General features: G+C 46.0%; 1 protein-coding gene and 1 long non-coding RNA gene across 2 annotated transcripts in view; one reads left to right on the top strand and one right to left on the bottom strand.

Moving 5' to 3' along the window:
* LOC311103417 (nucleobindin-1-like) overlaps positions 1-14,990 on the top strand; it is a 33,773-nt gene that overhangs the window by 6,731 nt on the left and 12,052 nt on the right. The window lies entirely within an intron of this gene.
* LOC311103420 lies at positions 5,283-6,529 on the bottom strand. Its single transcript, XR_014610085.1, has 3 exons — positions 6,331-6,529; positions 5,771-6,300; positions 5,283-5,706 (listed from the first exon to the last, which is right to left on the bottom strand). It is a non-coding gene; the product is annotated as an uncharacterized lncRNA (long non-coding RNA).

Here is a 14,990-nt window from a genome sequence, read left to right as displayed (position 1 = left end):
ATCCTTTCTCTCTCTCCCTGTGTCTGTTCACCTCTCATCCGTTCTCTCTCTGTTCACCTCTCATCCTTTCACTCTCTGTTCACCTCTCATCCTTTCACTCTCTGTTCACCTCTCATCCTTTCACTCTCTCTCTGTCTGTTCACCTCTCATCCTTTCTCTCTGTGTCTGTTCATCTCTCATCCTTTCTCTCTCTGTCTGTTCACCTCTCATCCTTTCACTCTCTCTGTGTCTGTTCACCTCTCATCCTTTCACTCTCTCTGTGTCTGTTCACCTCTCATCCTTTCACTCTCTCTGTGTCTGTTCACCTCTCATCCTTTCACTCTCTATCTGTCTGTTCACCTCTCATCCTTTCTCTCTCTCTGTGTCTGTTCACCTCTCATCCTTTCTCTCTGTGTCTGTTCACTTCTCATCCTTTCACTCTCTCTCTGTCTGTTCACCTCTCATCCTTTCTCTCTCTGTCTGTTCACCTCTCATCCTTTCTCTCTTTCTGTGTCTGTTCACCTCTCATCCTTTCACTCTCTCTGTTCACCTCTCATCCTTTCTCTCTCTCTGTCTGTTCTCCTCTCATCCTTTCACTCTCTCTGTTCACCTCTCATTTTTTCTCTCTGTGTCTGTTCACCTCTCATCCTTTCTCTCTGTCTGTTCACCTCTCATCCTTTCACTCTCTCTGTTCACCTCTCATCCTTTCTCTCTGTGTCTGTTCACCTCTCATCCTTTCTCTCTCTCTGTTCACCTCTAATCCTTTCTCTGTCTGTTCACCTCTCATCCTTTCACTCTGTCGGTTCACCTCTCATCCTTTCTCTCTCTGTCTGTTCACCTCTCATCCTTTCTCTATGTCTGTTCACCTCTCATCCTTTCACTCTCTGTCTGTTCACCTCTAATCATTTCGCTCTCTGTTCACCTGTCATCCTTTCTCTCTGTCTGTTCACCTCTCATCCTTTCTCTCTCTGTCTGTTCACCTCTCATCCTTTCACTCTCTCTGTCTGTTCAGCTCTCATCCTTTCTCTCTGTGTGTTCACCTCTCATCCTTTCTCTATGTGTGTTCACCTCTCATCCTTTCTCTCTCTGTCTGTTCACCTCTCATCCTTTCACTCTCTCTCTGTTCACCTCTCATCCTTTCTCTCTCTGTGTATGTTCACCTCTCATCCTTTCACTCTCTCTCTGTTCACCTCTCATCCTTTCTCTCTCTCTCTGTCTGTTCACCTCTCATCCTTTCTCTGTCTGTTCACCTCTCATCCTTTCTCTCTCTGTGTCTGTTCACCTCTCATCCTTTTTCTCTCTCTGTCTGTTCACCTCATCCTTTCATTCTCTCTGTCTGTTCACCTCTCATCCTTTCTCACTCTGTCTGTTCACCTCTCATCCTTTCTCTCTCTGTCTGTTCACCTCATCCTTTCTCTCTGTCTGTTCACCTCTCATCCCTTTTCTCTCTGTCTGTTAACCTCTCATCATTTTTCTCTCTGTCTGTTCACCTCTCATCCTTTCTCTCTGTGTCTGTTCACCTCTCATCCTTTCTCTCTCTCTGTGTCTGTTCACCTCTCATCCCTTCTCTCTCTCTCTCTCTCTCTGTGTCTGTTCACCTCATCCTTTCTCTCTCTCTGTGTCTGTTCACCTCTCATCCTTTCTGTGTCTGTTCACCTCTCATCCTTTCTCTGTCTGTTCACCTCTCATCCTTTCACTCTCTGTTCACCTCTCATCCTTTCACTCTCTCTCTGTCTGTTCACCTCTCATCCGTCTGTTCACCTCATCCTTTCTCTGTCTGTTCAGCTCTCATCCTTTCTCTCTCTGTCTGTTCACCTCTCATCCTTTCTCTCTGTTCACCTGTCATCCTTTCTCTCTGTGTCTGTTCACCTCTCATCCTTTCACTCTCTCTCTGTCTGTTCACCTCTCATCCTTTCACTCTCTGTCTGTTCAGCTCTCATCCTTTCTCTCTGTGTGTTCACCTGTCATCCTTTCTCTCTGTCTGTTCACCTCTCATCCTTTCTCTCTGTGTCTGTTCACCTCTCATCCTTTCACTCTCTCTCTGTCTGTTCACCTCTCATCCTTTCTCTCTGTCTGTTCAGCTCTCATCCTTTCTCTCTCTGTCTGTTCAGCTCTCATCCTTTCTCTCTCTGTCTGTTCACCTCTCATACTTTCTCTCTCTCTGTCTGTCTGTTCACCTCATCCTTTCTCTGTCTGTCTGTTCACCTCATCCTTTCTCTCTGTGTCTGTTCACCTCTCATCCTTTCTCTCTCTGTCTGTTCACCTCTCATCCTTTCTCTCTCTGTCTCTTCACCTCTCATCCTTTTTCTCTCTGTGTCTGTTCACCTCTCATCCTTTCTCTCTGTGTCTGTTCACCTCTCATCCTTTCTCTCTCTCTGTCTGTTCACCTCTCATCCTTTCACTCTCTCTGTTCACCTCTCATCCTTTCTCTCTGTGTCTGTTCACCTCTCATCCTTTCTCTCTCTCTGTTCACCTCTAATCCTTTCTCTCTGTGTCTGTTCTCCTCTCATCCTTTCACTCTCTGTTCACCTCTCATTTTTTCTCTCTGTCTGTTCACCTCTCATCCTTTCACTCTCTCTGTTCACCTCTCATCCTTTCTCTCTGTGTCTGTTCACCTCTCATCCTTTCTCTCTCTCTGTTCACCTCTAATCCTTTCTCTGTCTGTTCACCTCTCATCCTTTCTCTCTCTGTCTGTTCACCTCTCATCCTTTCTCTATGTCTGTTCACCTCTCATCCTTTCACTCTCTGTCTGTTCACCTCTAATCATTTCGCTCTCTGTTCACCTGTCATCCTTTCTCTCTCTGTCTGTTCACCTCTCATCCTTTCTCTCTCTGTCTGTTCACCTCTCATCCTTTCACTCTCTCTGTCTGTTCAGCTCTCATCCTTTCTCTCTGTGTGTTCACCTCTCATCCTTTCTCTATGTGTGTTCACCTCTCATCCTTTCTCTCTCTGTCTGTTCACCTCTCATCCTTTCACTCTCTCTGTGTCTGTTCACCTCTCATCCTTTCTCTCTCTGTGTATGTTCACCTCTCATCCTTTCACTCTCTCTCTGTTCACCTCTCATCCTTTCTCTCTCTCTCTGTCTGTTCACCTCTCATCCTTTCTCTCTCTCTCTGTCTGTTCACCTCTCATCCTTTCTCTGTCTGTTCACCTCTCATCCTTTCTCTCTCTGTGTCTGTTCACCTCTCATCCTTTCTCTCTCTCTGTCTGTTCACCTCATCCTTTCATTCTCTCTGTCTGTTCACCTCTCATCCTTTCTCTCTCTGTCTGTTCACCTCTCATCCTTTCTCTCTCTGTCTGTTCACCTCTCATCCCTTTTCTCTCTGTCTGTTAACCTCTCATCATTTTTCTCTCTGTCTGTTCACCTCTCATCCTTTCTCTCTGTGTCTGTTCACCTCTCATCCTTTCTCTCTCTCTGTGTCTGTTCACCTCTCATCCCTTCTCTCTCTCTGTGTCTGTTCACCTCATCCTTTCTCTCTCTCTGTCTGTCTGTTCACCTCATCCTTTCTCTGTCTGTCTGTTCACCTCATCCTTTCTCTCTGTGTCTGTTCACCTCTCATCCTTTCTCTCTCTGTCTGTTCACCTCTCATCCTTTCTCTGTCTGTTCACCTCTCATCCTTTTTCTCTCTGTGTCTGTTCACCTCTCATCCTTTCTCTCTCTCTGTCTGTTCACCTCTCATCCTTTCACTCTCTCTGTCTGTTCACCTCTCATCCTTTCACTCTCTCTGTCTGTTCACCTCTCATCCTTTCACTCTCTCTCGGTCTGTTCACCTCTCATCCTTTCTCTCTCGGTCTGTTCACCTCTCATCCTTTCTCTCTCTGTCTGTCTGTTCACCTCATACTTTCTCTCTGTCTGTTCACCTCTCATCCTTTCACTCTCTCTGTGTCTGTTCACCTCTCATCCTTTCACTCTCTCTCTGTCTGTTCACCTCTCATTCTTTCACTCTCTCTCTGTCTGTTCACCTCTCATCCTTTCACTCTCTCTGTCTGTTCACCTCTCATACTTTCACTCTCTCTCGGTCTGTTCACCTCTCATCCTTTCTCTCTCTGTCTGTCTGTTCACCTCATCCTTTCTCTCTGTGTCTGTTCACCTCTCATCCTTTCACTCTCTCTGTGTCTGTTCACCTCTCATCCTTTCACTCTCTCTCTGTCTGTTCACCTCTCATCCTTTCTCTCTCTCTGTGTCTGTTCACCTCTCATCCTTTCTCTCTGTGTCTGTTCACTTCTCATCCTTTCACTCTCTCTCTGTCTGTTCACCTCTCATCCTTTCTCTCTGTCTGTTCACCTCTCATCCTTTCTCTCTTTCTGTGTCTGTTCACCTCATCCTTTCACTCTCTCTGTTCACCTCTCATCCTTTCTCTCTCTCTGTCTGTTCTCCTCTCATCCTTTCACTCTCTCTGTTCACCTCTCATTTTTTCTCTCTGTGTCTGTTCACCTCTAATCCTTTCTCTCTGTCTGTTCACCTCTCATCCTTTCACTCTCTCTGTTCACCTCTCATCCTTTCTCTCTGTGTCTGTTCACCTCTCATCCTTTCTCTCTCTCTGTTCACCTCTAATCCTTTCTCTGTCTGTTCACCTCTCATCCTTTCTCTCTCTGTCTGTTCACCTCTCATCCTTTCTCTATGTCTGTTCACCTCTCATCCTTTCACTCTCTGTCTGTTCACCTCTAATCCTTTCTCTGTCTGTTCACCTCTCATCCTTTCTCTCTCTGTCTGTTCACCTCTCATCCTTTCTCTCTCTGTCTGTTCACCTCTCATCCTTTCACTCTCTCTGTCTGTTCAGCTCTCATCCTTTCTCTCTCTGTCTGTTCACCTCTCATACTTTCTCTCTCTCTGTCTGTCTGTTCACCTCATCCTTTCTCTGTCTGTCTGTTCACCTCATCCTTTCTCTCTGTGTCTGTTCACCTCTCATCCTTTCTCTCTCTGTCTGTTCACCTCTCATCCTTTCTCTCTCTGTCTGTACACCTCTCATCCTTTTTCTCTCTGTGTCTGTTCACCTCTCATCCTTTCTCTCTGTGTCTGTTCACCTCTCATCCTTTCTCTCTCTCTGTCTGTTCACCTCTCATCCTTTCACTCTCTCTGTTCACCTCTCATCCTTTCTCTCTGTGTCTGTTCACCTCTCATCCTTTCTCTCTCTCTGTTCACCTCTAATCCTTTCTCTCTGTGTCTGTTCTCCTCTCATCCTTTCACTCTCTGTTCACCTCTCATTTTTTCTCTCTGTGTCTGTTCACCTCTCATCCTTTCTCTCTGTCTGTTCACCTCTCATCCTTTCACTCTCTCTGTTCACCTCTCATCCTTTCTCTCTCTCTGTTCACCTCTAATCCTTTCTCTGTCTGTTCACCTCTCATCCTTTCTCTCTCTGTCTGTTCACCTCTCATCCTTTCTCTATGTCTGTTCACCTCTCATCCTTTCACTCTCTGTCTGTTCACCTCTAATCATTTCGCTCTCTGTTCACCTGTCATCCTTTCTCTCTCTGTCTGTTCACCTCTCATCCTTTCTCTCTCTGTCTGTTCACCTCTCATCCTTTCACTCTCTCTGTCTGTTCAGCTCTCATCCTTTCTCTCTGTGTGTTCACCTCTCATCCTTTCTCTATGTGTGTTCACCTCTCATCCTTTCTCTCTCTGTCTGTTCACCTCTCATCCTTTCACTCTCTCTGTGTCTGTTCACCTCTCATCCTTTCTCTCTCTGTGTATGTTCACCTCTCATCCTTTCACTCTCTCTCTGTTCACCTCTCATCCTTTCACTCTCTCTCTGTTCACCTCTCATCCTTTCTCTCTCTCTCTGTCTGTTCACCTCTCATCCTTTCTCTCTCTCTCTGTCTGTTCACCTCTCATCCTTTCTCTCTCTGTGTCTGTTCACCTCTCATCCTTTCTCTCTCTCTGTCTGTTCACCTCATCCTTTCATTCTCTCTGTCTGTTCACCTCTCATCCTTTCTCTCTCTGTCTGTTCACCTCTCATCCTTTCTCTCTCTGTCTGTTCACCTCTCATCCCTTTTCTCTCTGTCTGTTAACCTCTCATCATTTTTCTCTCTGTCTGTTCACCTCTCATCCTTTCTCTCTGTGTCTGTTCACCTCTCATCCTTTCTCTCTCTCTGTGTCTGTTCACCTCTCATCCCTTCTCTCTCTCTCTCTCTGTGTCTGTTCACCTCATCCTTTCTCTCTCTCTGTCTGTCTGTTCACCTCATCCTTTCTCTGTCTGTCTGTTCACCTCATCCTTTCTCTCTGTGTCTGTTCACCTCTCATCCTTTCTCTCTCTGTCTGTTCACCTCTCATCCTTTCTCTGTCTGTTCACCTCTCATCCTTTTTCTCTCTGTGTCTGTTCACCTCTCATCCTTTCTCTCTGTGTCTGTTCACCTCTCATCCTTTCTCTCTCTCTGTCTGTTCACCTCTCATCCTTTCACTCTCTCTGTCTGTTCACCTCTCATCCTTTCACTCTCTCTCGGTCTGTTCACCTCTCATCCTTTCTCTCTCGGTCTGTTCACCTCTCATCCTTTCTCTCTCTGTCTGTCTGTTCACCTCATCCTTTCTCTCTGTGTCTGTTCACCTCTCATCCTTTCACTCTCTCTGTGGCTGTTCACCTCTCATCCTTTCACTCTCTCTCTGTCTGTTCACCTCTCATCCTTTCTCTCTCTCTGTGTCTGTTCACCTCTCATCCTTTCTCTCTGTGTCTGTTCACTTCTCATCCTTTCACTCTCTCTCTGTCTGTTCACCTCTCATCCTTTCTCTCTCTGTCTGTTCACCTCTCATCCTTTCTCTCTTTCTGTGTCTGTTCACCTCATCCTTTCACTCTCTCTGTTCACCTCTCATCCTTTCTCTCTCTCTGTCTGTTCTCCTCTCATCCTTTCACTCTCTCTGTTCACCTCTCATTTTTTCTCTCTGTGTCTGTTCACCTCTCATCCTTTCTCTCTGTCTGTTCACCTCTCATCCTTTCACTCTCTCTGTTCACCTCTCATCCTTTCTCTCTGTGTCTGTTCACCTCTCATCCTTTCTCTCTCTCTGTTCACCTCTAATCCTTTCTCTGTCTGTTCACCTCTCATCCTTTCTCTCTCTGTCTGTTCACCTCTCATCCTTTCTCTATGTCTGTTCACCTCTCATCCTTTCACTCTCTGTCTGTTCACCTCTAATCCTTTCTCTGTCTGTTCACCTCTCATCCTTTCTCTCTCTGTCTGTTCACCTCTCATCCTTTCTCTCTCTGTCTGTTCACCTCTCATCCTTTCACTCTCTCTGTCTGTTCACCTCTCATCCTTTCTCTCTGTCTGTTCAGCTCTCATCCTTTCTCTCTCTGTCTGTTCACCTCTCATCCTTTCACTCTCTCTGTCTGTTCAGCTCTCATCCTTTCTCTCTGTGTGTTCACCTCTCATCCTTTCTCTCTCTGTCTGTTCACCTCTCATCCTTTCACTCTCTCTGTGTCTGTTCACCTCTCATCCTTTCTCTCTCTGTGTATGTTCACCTCTCATCCTTTCACTCTCTCTCTGTTCACCTCTCATCCTTTCTCTCTCTCTCTGTCTGTTCACCTCTCATCCTTTCTCTCTCTCTCTGTCTGTTCACCTCTCATCCTTTCTCTGTCTGTTCACCTCTCATCCTTTCTCTCTCTGTGTCTGTTCACCTCTCATCCTTTCTCTCTCTCTGTCTGTTCACCTCATCCTTTCATTCTCTCTGTCTGTTCACCTCTCATCCTTTATCTCTCTGTCTGTTCACCTCTCATCCTTTCTCTCTGTCTGTTCACCTCTCATCCCTTTTCTCTCTGTCTGTTAACCTCTCATCATTTTTCTCTCTGTCTGTTCACCTCATCCTTTCTCTCTGTGTCTGTTCACCTCTCATCCTTTCTCTCTCTCTGTGTCTGTTCACCTCTCATCCCTTCTCTCTCTCTCTCTCTCTGTGTCTGTTCACCTCATCCTTTCTCTCTCTCTGTGTCTGTTCACCTCTCATCCTTTCTGTGTCTGTTCACCTCTCATCCTTTCTCTGTCTGTTCACCTCTCATCCTTTCACTCTCTGTTCACCTCTCATCCTTTCACTCTCTCTCTGTCTGTTCACCTCTCATCCGTCTGTTCACCTCATCCTTTCTCTGTCTGTTCAGCTCTCATCCTTTCTCTCTGTGTGTTCACCTGTCATCCTTTCTCTCTGTTCACCTCTCATCCTTTCTCTCTGTGTCTGTTCACCTCTCATCCTTTCACTCTCTCTCTGTCTGTTCACCTCTCATCCTTTCTCTCTGTCTGTTCAGCTCTCATCCTTTCTCTCTCTGTCTGTTCAGCTCTCATCCTTTCTCTCTTTGTCTGTTCACCTCTCATACTTTCTCTCTCTCTGTCTGTCTGTTCACCTCATCCTTTCTCTGTCTGTCTGTTCACCTCATCCTTTCTCTGTCTGTCTGTTCACCTCATCCTTTCTCTCTGTGTCTGTTCACCTCTCATCCTTTCTCTCTCTGTCTGTTCACCTCTCATCCTTTCTCTCTCTGTGTATGTTCACCTCTCATCCTTTCACTCTCTCTCTGTTCACCTCTCATCCTTTCTCTCTCTCTCTGTCTGTTCACCTCTCATCCTTTCTCTGTCTGTTCACCTCTCATCCTTTCTCTCTCTGTGTCTGTTCACCTCTCATCCTTTTTCTCTCTCTGTCTGTTCACCTCATCCTTTCATTCTCTCTGTCTGTTCACCTCTCATCCTTTCTCACTCTGTCTGTTCACCTCTCATCCTTTCTCTCTCTGTCTGTTCACCTCATCCTTTCTCTCTGTCTGTTCACCTCTCATCCCTTTTCTCTCTGTCTGTTAACCTCTCATCATTTTTCTCTCTGTCTGTTCACCTCTCATCCTTTCTCTCTGTGTCTGTTCACCTCTCATCCTTTCTCTCTCTCTGTGTCTGTTCACCTCTCATCCCTTCTCTCTCTCTCTCTCTCTCTGTGTCTGTTCACCTCATCCTTTCTCTCTCTCTGTGTCTGTTCACCTCTCATCCTTTCTGTGTCTGTTCACCTCTCATCCTTTCTCTGTCTGTTCACCTCTCATCCTTTCACTCTCTGTTCACCTCTCATCCTTTCACTCTCTCTCTGTCTGTTCACCTCTCATCCGTCTGTTCACCTCATCCTTTCTCTGTCTGTTCAGCTCTCATCCTTTCTCTCTCTGTCTGTTCACCTCTCATCCTTTCTCTCTGTTCACCTGTCATCCTTTCTCTCTGTGTCTGTTCACCTCTCATCCTTTCACTCTCTCTCTGTCTGTTCACCTCTCATCCTTTCACTCTCTGTCTGTTCAGCTCTCATCCTTTCTCTCTGTGTGTTCACCTGTCATCCTTTCTCTCTGTCTGTTCACCTCTCATCCTTTCTCTCTGTGTCTGTTCACCTCTCATCCTTTCACTCTCTCTCTGTCTGTTCACCTCTCATCCTTTCTCTCTGTCTGTTCAGCTCTCATCCTTTCTCTCTCTGTCTGTTCAGCTCTCATCCTTTCTCTCTCTGTCTGTTCACCTCTCATACTTTCTCTCTCTCTGTCTGTCTGTTCACCTCATCCTTTCTCTGTCTGTCTGTTCACCTCATCCTTTCTCTCTGTGTCTGTTCACCTCTCATCCTTTCTCTCTCTGTCTGTTCACCTCTCATCCTTTCTCTCTCTGTCTCTTCACCTCTCATCCTTTTTCTCTCTGTGTCTGTTCACCTCTCATCCTTTCTCTCTGTGTCTGTTCACCTCTCATCCTTTCTCTCTCTCTGTCTGTTCACCTCTCATCCTTTCACTCTCTCTGTTCACCTCTCATCCTTTCTCTCTGTGTCTGTTCACCTCTCATCCTTTCTCTCTCTCTGTTCACCTCTAATCCTTTCTCTCTGTGTCTGTTCTCCTCTCATCCTTTCACTCTCTGTTCACCTCTCATTTTTTCTCTCTGTCTGTTCACCTCTCATCCTTTCACTCTCTCTGTTCACCTCTCATCCTTTCTCTCTGTGTCTGTTCACCTCTCATCCTTTCTCTCTCTCTGTTCACCTCTAATCCTTTCTCTGTCTGTTCACCTCTCATCCTTTCTCTCTCTGTCTGTTCACCTCTCATCCTTTCTCTATGTCTGTTCACCTCTCATCCTTTCACTCTCTGTCTGTTCACCTCTAATCATTTCGCTCTCTGTTCACCTGTCATCCTTTCTCTCTCTGTCTGTTCACCTCTCATCCTTTCTCTCTCTGTCTGTTCACCTCTCATCCTTTCACTCTCTCTGTCTGTTCAGCTCTCATCCTTTCTCTCTGTGTGTTCACCTCTCATCCTTTCTCTATGTGTGTTCACCTCTCATCCTTTCTCTCTCTGTCTGTTCACCTCTCATCCTTTCACTCTCTCTGTGTCTGTTCACCTCTCATCCTTTCTCTCTCTGTGTATGTTCACCTCTCATCCTTTCACTCTCTCTCTGTTCACCTCTCATCCTTTCTCTCTCTCTCTGTCTGTTCACCTCTCATCCTTTCTCTCTCTCTCTGTCTGTTCACCTCTCATCCTTTCTCTGTCTGTTCACCTCTCATCCTTTCTCTCTCTGTGTCTGTTCACCTCTCATCCTTTCTCTCTCTCTGTCTGTTCACCTCATCCTTTCATTCTCTCTGTCTGTTCACCTCTCATCCTTTCTCTCTCTGTCTGTTCACCTCTCATCCTTTCTCTCTCTGTCTGTTCACCTCTCATCCCTTTTCTCTCTGTCTGTTAACCTCTCATCATTTTTCTCTCTGTCTGTTCACCTCTCATCCTTTCTCTCTGTGTCTGTTCACCTCTCATCCTTTCTCTCTCTCTGTGTCTGTTCACCTCTCATCCCTTCTCTCTCTCTGTGTCTGTTCACCTCATCCTTTCTCTCTCTCTGTCTGTCTGTTCACCTCATCCTTTCTCTGTCTGTCTGTTCACCTCATCCTTTCTCTCTGTGTCTGTTCACCTCTCATCCTTTCTCTCTCTGTCTGTTCACCTCTCATCCTTTCTCTGTCTGTTCACCTCTCATCCTTTTTCTCTCTGTGTCTGTTCACCTCTCATCCTTTCTCTCTCTCTGTCTGTTCACCTCTCATCCTTTCACTCTCTCTGTCTGTTCACCTCTCATCCTTTCACTCTCTCTGTCTGTTCACCTCTCATCCTTTCACTCTCTCTCGGTCTGTTCACCTCTCATCCTTTCTCTCTCGGTCTGTTCACCTCTCATCCTTTCTCTCTCTGTCTGTCTGTTCACCTCATACTTTCTCTCTGTCTGTTCACCTCTCATCCTTTCACTCTCTCTGTGTCTGTTCACCTCTCATCCTTTCACTCTCTCTCTGTCTGTTCACCTCTCATTCTTTCACTCTCTCTCTGTCTGTTCACCTCTCATCCTTTCACTCTCTCTGTCTGTTCACCTCTCATACTTTCACTCTCTCTCGGTCTGTTCACCTCTCATCCTTTCTCTCTCTGTCTGTCTGTTCACCTCATCCTTTCTCTCTGTGTCTGTTCACCTCTCATCCTTTCACTCTCTCTGTGTCTGTTCACCTCTCATCCTTTCACTCTCTCTCTGTCTGTTCACCTCTCATCCTTTCTCTCTCTCTGTGTCTGTTCACCTCTCATCCTTTCTCTCTGTGTCTGTTCACTTCTCATCCTTTCACTCTCTCTCTGTCTGTTCACCTCTCATCCTTTCTCTCTGTCTGTTCACCTCTCATCCTTTCTCTCTTTCTGTGTCTGTTCACCTCATCCTTTCACTCTCTCTGTTCACCTCTCATCCTTTCTCTCTCTCTGTCTGTTCTCCTCTCATCCTTTCACTCTCTCTGTTCACCTCTCATTTTTTCTCTCTGTGTCTGTTCACCTCTAATCCTTTCTCTCTGTCTGTTCACCTCTCATCCTTTCACTCTCTCTGTTCACCTCTCATCCTTTCTCTCTGTGTCTGTTCACCTCTCATCCTTTCTCTCTCTCTGTTCACCTCTAATCCTTTCTCTGTCTGTTCACCTCTCATCCTTTCTCTCTCTGTCTGTTCACCTCTCATCCTTTCTCTATGTCTGTTCACCTCTCATCCTTTCACTCTCTGTCTGTTCACCTCTAATCCTTTCTCTGTCTGTTCACCTCTCATCCTTTCTCTCTCTGTCTGTTCACCTCTCATCCTTTCTCTCTCTGTCTGTTCACCTCTCATCCTTTCACTCTCTCTGTCTGTTCAGCTCTCATCCTTTCTCTCTCTGTCTGTTCACCTCTCATACTTTCTCTCTCTCTGTCTGTCTGTTCACCTCATCCTTTCTCTGTCTGTCTGTTCACCTCATCCTTTCTCTCTGTGTCTGTTCACCTCTCATCCTTTCTCTCTCTGTCTGTTCACCTCTCATCCTTTCTCTCTCTGTCTGTACACCTCTCATCCTTTTTCTCTCTGTGTCTGTTCACCTCTCATCCTTTCTCTCTGTGTCTGTTCACCTCTCATCCTTTCTCTCTCTCTGTCTGTTCACCTCTCATCCTTTCACTCTCTCTGTTCACCTCTCATCCTTTCTCTCTGTGTCTGTTCACCTCTCATCCTTTCTCTCTCTCTGTTCACCTCTAATCCTTTCTCTCTGTGTCTGTTCTCCTCTCATCCTTTCACTCTCTGTTCACCTCTCATTTTTTCTCTCTGTGTCTGTTCACCTCTCATCCTTTCTCTCTGTCTGTTCACCTCTCATCCTTTCACTCTCTCTGTTCACCTCTCATCCTTTCTCTCTCTCTGTTCACCTCTAATCCTTTCTCTGTCTGTTCACCTCTCATCCTTTCTCTCTCTGTCTGTTCACCTCTCATCCTTTCTCTATGTCTGTTCACCTCTCATCCTTTCACTCTCTGTCTGTTCACCTCTAATCATTTCGCTCTCTGTTCACCTGTCATCCTTTCTCTCTCTGTCTGTTCACCTCTCATCCTTTCTCTCTCTGTCTGTTCACCTCTCATCCTTTCACTCTCTCTGTCTGTTCAGCTCTCATCCTTTCTCTCTGTGTGTTCACCTCTCATCCTTTCTCTATGTGTGTTCACCTCTCATCCTTTCTCTCTCTGTCTGTTCACCTCTCATCCTTTCACTCTCTCTGTGTCTGTTCACCTCTCATCCTTTCTCTCTCTGTGTATGTTCACCTCTCATCCTTTCACTCTCTCTCTGTTCACCTCTCATCCTTTCACTCTCTCTCTGTTCACCTCTCATCCTTTCTCTCTCTCTCTGTCTGTTCACCTCTCATCCTTTCTCTCTCTCTCTGTCTGTTCACCTCTCATCCTTTCTCTCTCTGTGTCTGTTCACCTCTCATCCTTTCTCTCTCTCTGTCTGTTCACCTCATCCTTTCATTCTCTCTGTCTGTTCACCTCTCATCCTTTCTCTCTCTGTCTGTTCACCTCTCATCCTTTCTCTCTCTGTCTGTTCACCTCTCATCCCTTTTCTCTCTGTCTGTTAACCTCTCATCATTTTTCTCTCTGTCTGTTCACCTCTCATCCTTTCTCTCTGTGTCTGTTCACCTCTCATCCTTTCTCTCTCTCTGTGTCTGTTCACCTCTCATCCCTTCTCTCTCTCTCTCTCTGTGTCTGTTCACCTCATCCTTTCTCTCTCTCTGTCTGTCTGTTCACCTCATCCTTTCTCTGTCTGTCTGTTCACCTCATCCTTTCTCTCTGTGTCTGTTCACCTCTCATCCTTTCTCTCTCTGTCTGTTCACCTCTCATCCTTTCTCTGTCTGTTCACCTCTCATCCTTTTTCTCTCTGTGTCTGTTCACCTCTCATCCTTTCTCTCTGTGTCTGTTCACCTCTCATCCTTTCTCTCTCTCTGTCTGTTCACCTCTCATCCTTTCACTCTCTCTGTCTGTTCACCTCTCATCCTTTCACTCTCTCTCGGTCTGTTCACCTCTCATCCTTTCTCTCTCGGTCTGTTCACCTCTCATCCTTTCTCTCTCTGTCTGTCTGTTCACCTCATCCTTTCTCTCTGTGTCTGTTCACCTCTCATCCTTTCACTCTCTCTGTGTCTGTTCACCTCTCATCCTTTCACTCTCTCTCTGTCTGTTCACCTCTCATCCTTTCTCTCTCTCTGTGTCTGTTCACCTCTCATCCTTTCTCTCTGTGTCTGTTCACTTCTCATCCTTTCACTCTCTCTCTGTCTGTTCACCTCTCATCCTTTCTCTCTCTGTCTGTTCACCTCTCATCCTTTCTCTCTTTCTGTGTCTGTTCACCTCATCCTTTCACTCTCTCTGTTCACCTCTCATCCTTTCTCTCTCTCTGTCTGTTCTCCTCTCATCCTTTCACTCTCTCTGTTCACCTCTCATTTTTTCTCTCTGTGTCTGTTCACCTCTCATCCTTTCTCTCTGTCTGTTCACCTCTCATCCTTTCACTCTCTCTGTTCACCTCTCATCCTTTCTCTCTGTGTCTGTTCACCTCTCATCCTTTCTCTCTCTCTGTTCACCTCTAATCCTTTCTCTGTCTGTTCACCTCTCATCCTTTCTCTCTCTGTCTGTTCACCTCTCATCCTTTCTCTATGTCTGTTCACCTCTCATCCTTTCACTCTCTGTCTGTTCACCTCTAATCCTTTCTCTGTCTGTTCACCTCTCATCCTTTCTCTCTCTGTCTGTTCACCTCTCATCCTTTCTCTCTCTGTCTGTTCACCTCTCATCCTTTCACTCTCTCTGTCTGTTCACCTCTCATCCTTTCTCTCTGTCTGTTCAGCTCTCATCCTTTCTCTCTCTGTCTGTTCACCTCTCATCCTTTCACTCTCTCTGTCTGTTCAGCTCTCATCCTTTCTCTCTGTGTGTTCACCTCTCATCCTTTCTCTCTCTGTCTGTTCACCTCTCATCCTTTCACTCTCTCTGTGTCTGTTCACCTCTCATCCTTTCTCTCTCTGTGTATGTTCACCTCTCATCCTTTCACTCTCTCTCTGTTCACCTCTCATCCTTTCTCTCTCTCTCTGTCTGTTCACCTCTCATCCTTTCTCTCTCTCTCTGTCTGTTCACCTCTCATCCTTTCTCTGTCTGTTCACCTCTCATCCTTTCTCTCTCTGTGTCTGTTCACCTCTCATCCTTTCTCTCTCTCTGTCTGTTCACCTCATCCTTTCATTCTCTCTGTCTGTTCACCTCTCATCCTTTATCTCTCTGTCTGTTCACCTCTCATCCTTTCTCT

Source organism: Coregonus lavaretus (genome assembly GCF_964263955.1).
Source record: "Coregonus lavaretus genome assembly, chromosome: 28".
Lineage (NCBI taxonomy): Eukaryota > Metazoa > Chordata > Actinopteri > Salmoniformes > Salmonidae > Coregonus > Coregonus lavaretus.
Note: the sequence above shows the minus strand (reverse complement) of the source record. Positions and strands in the feature narration are given on the sequence as shown.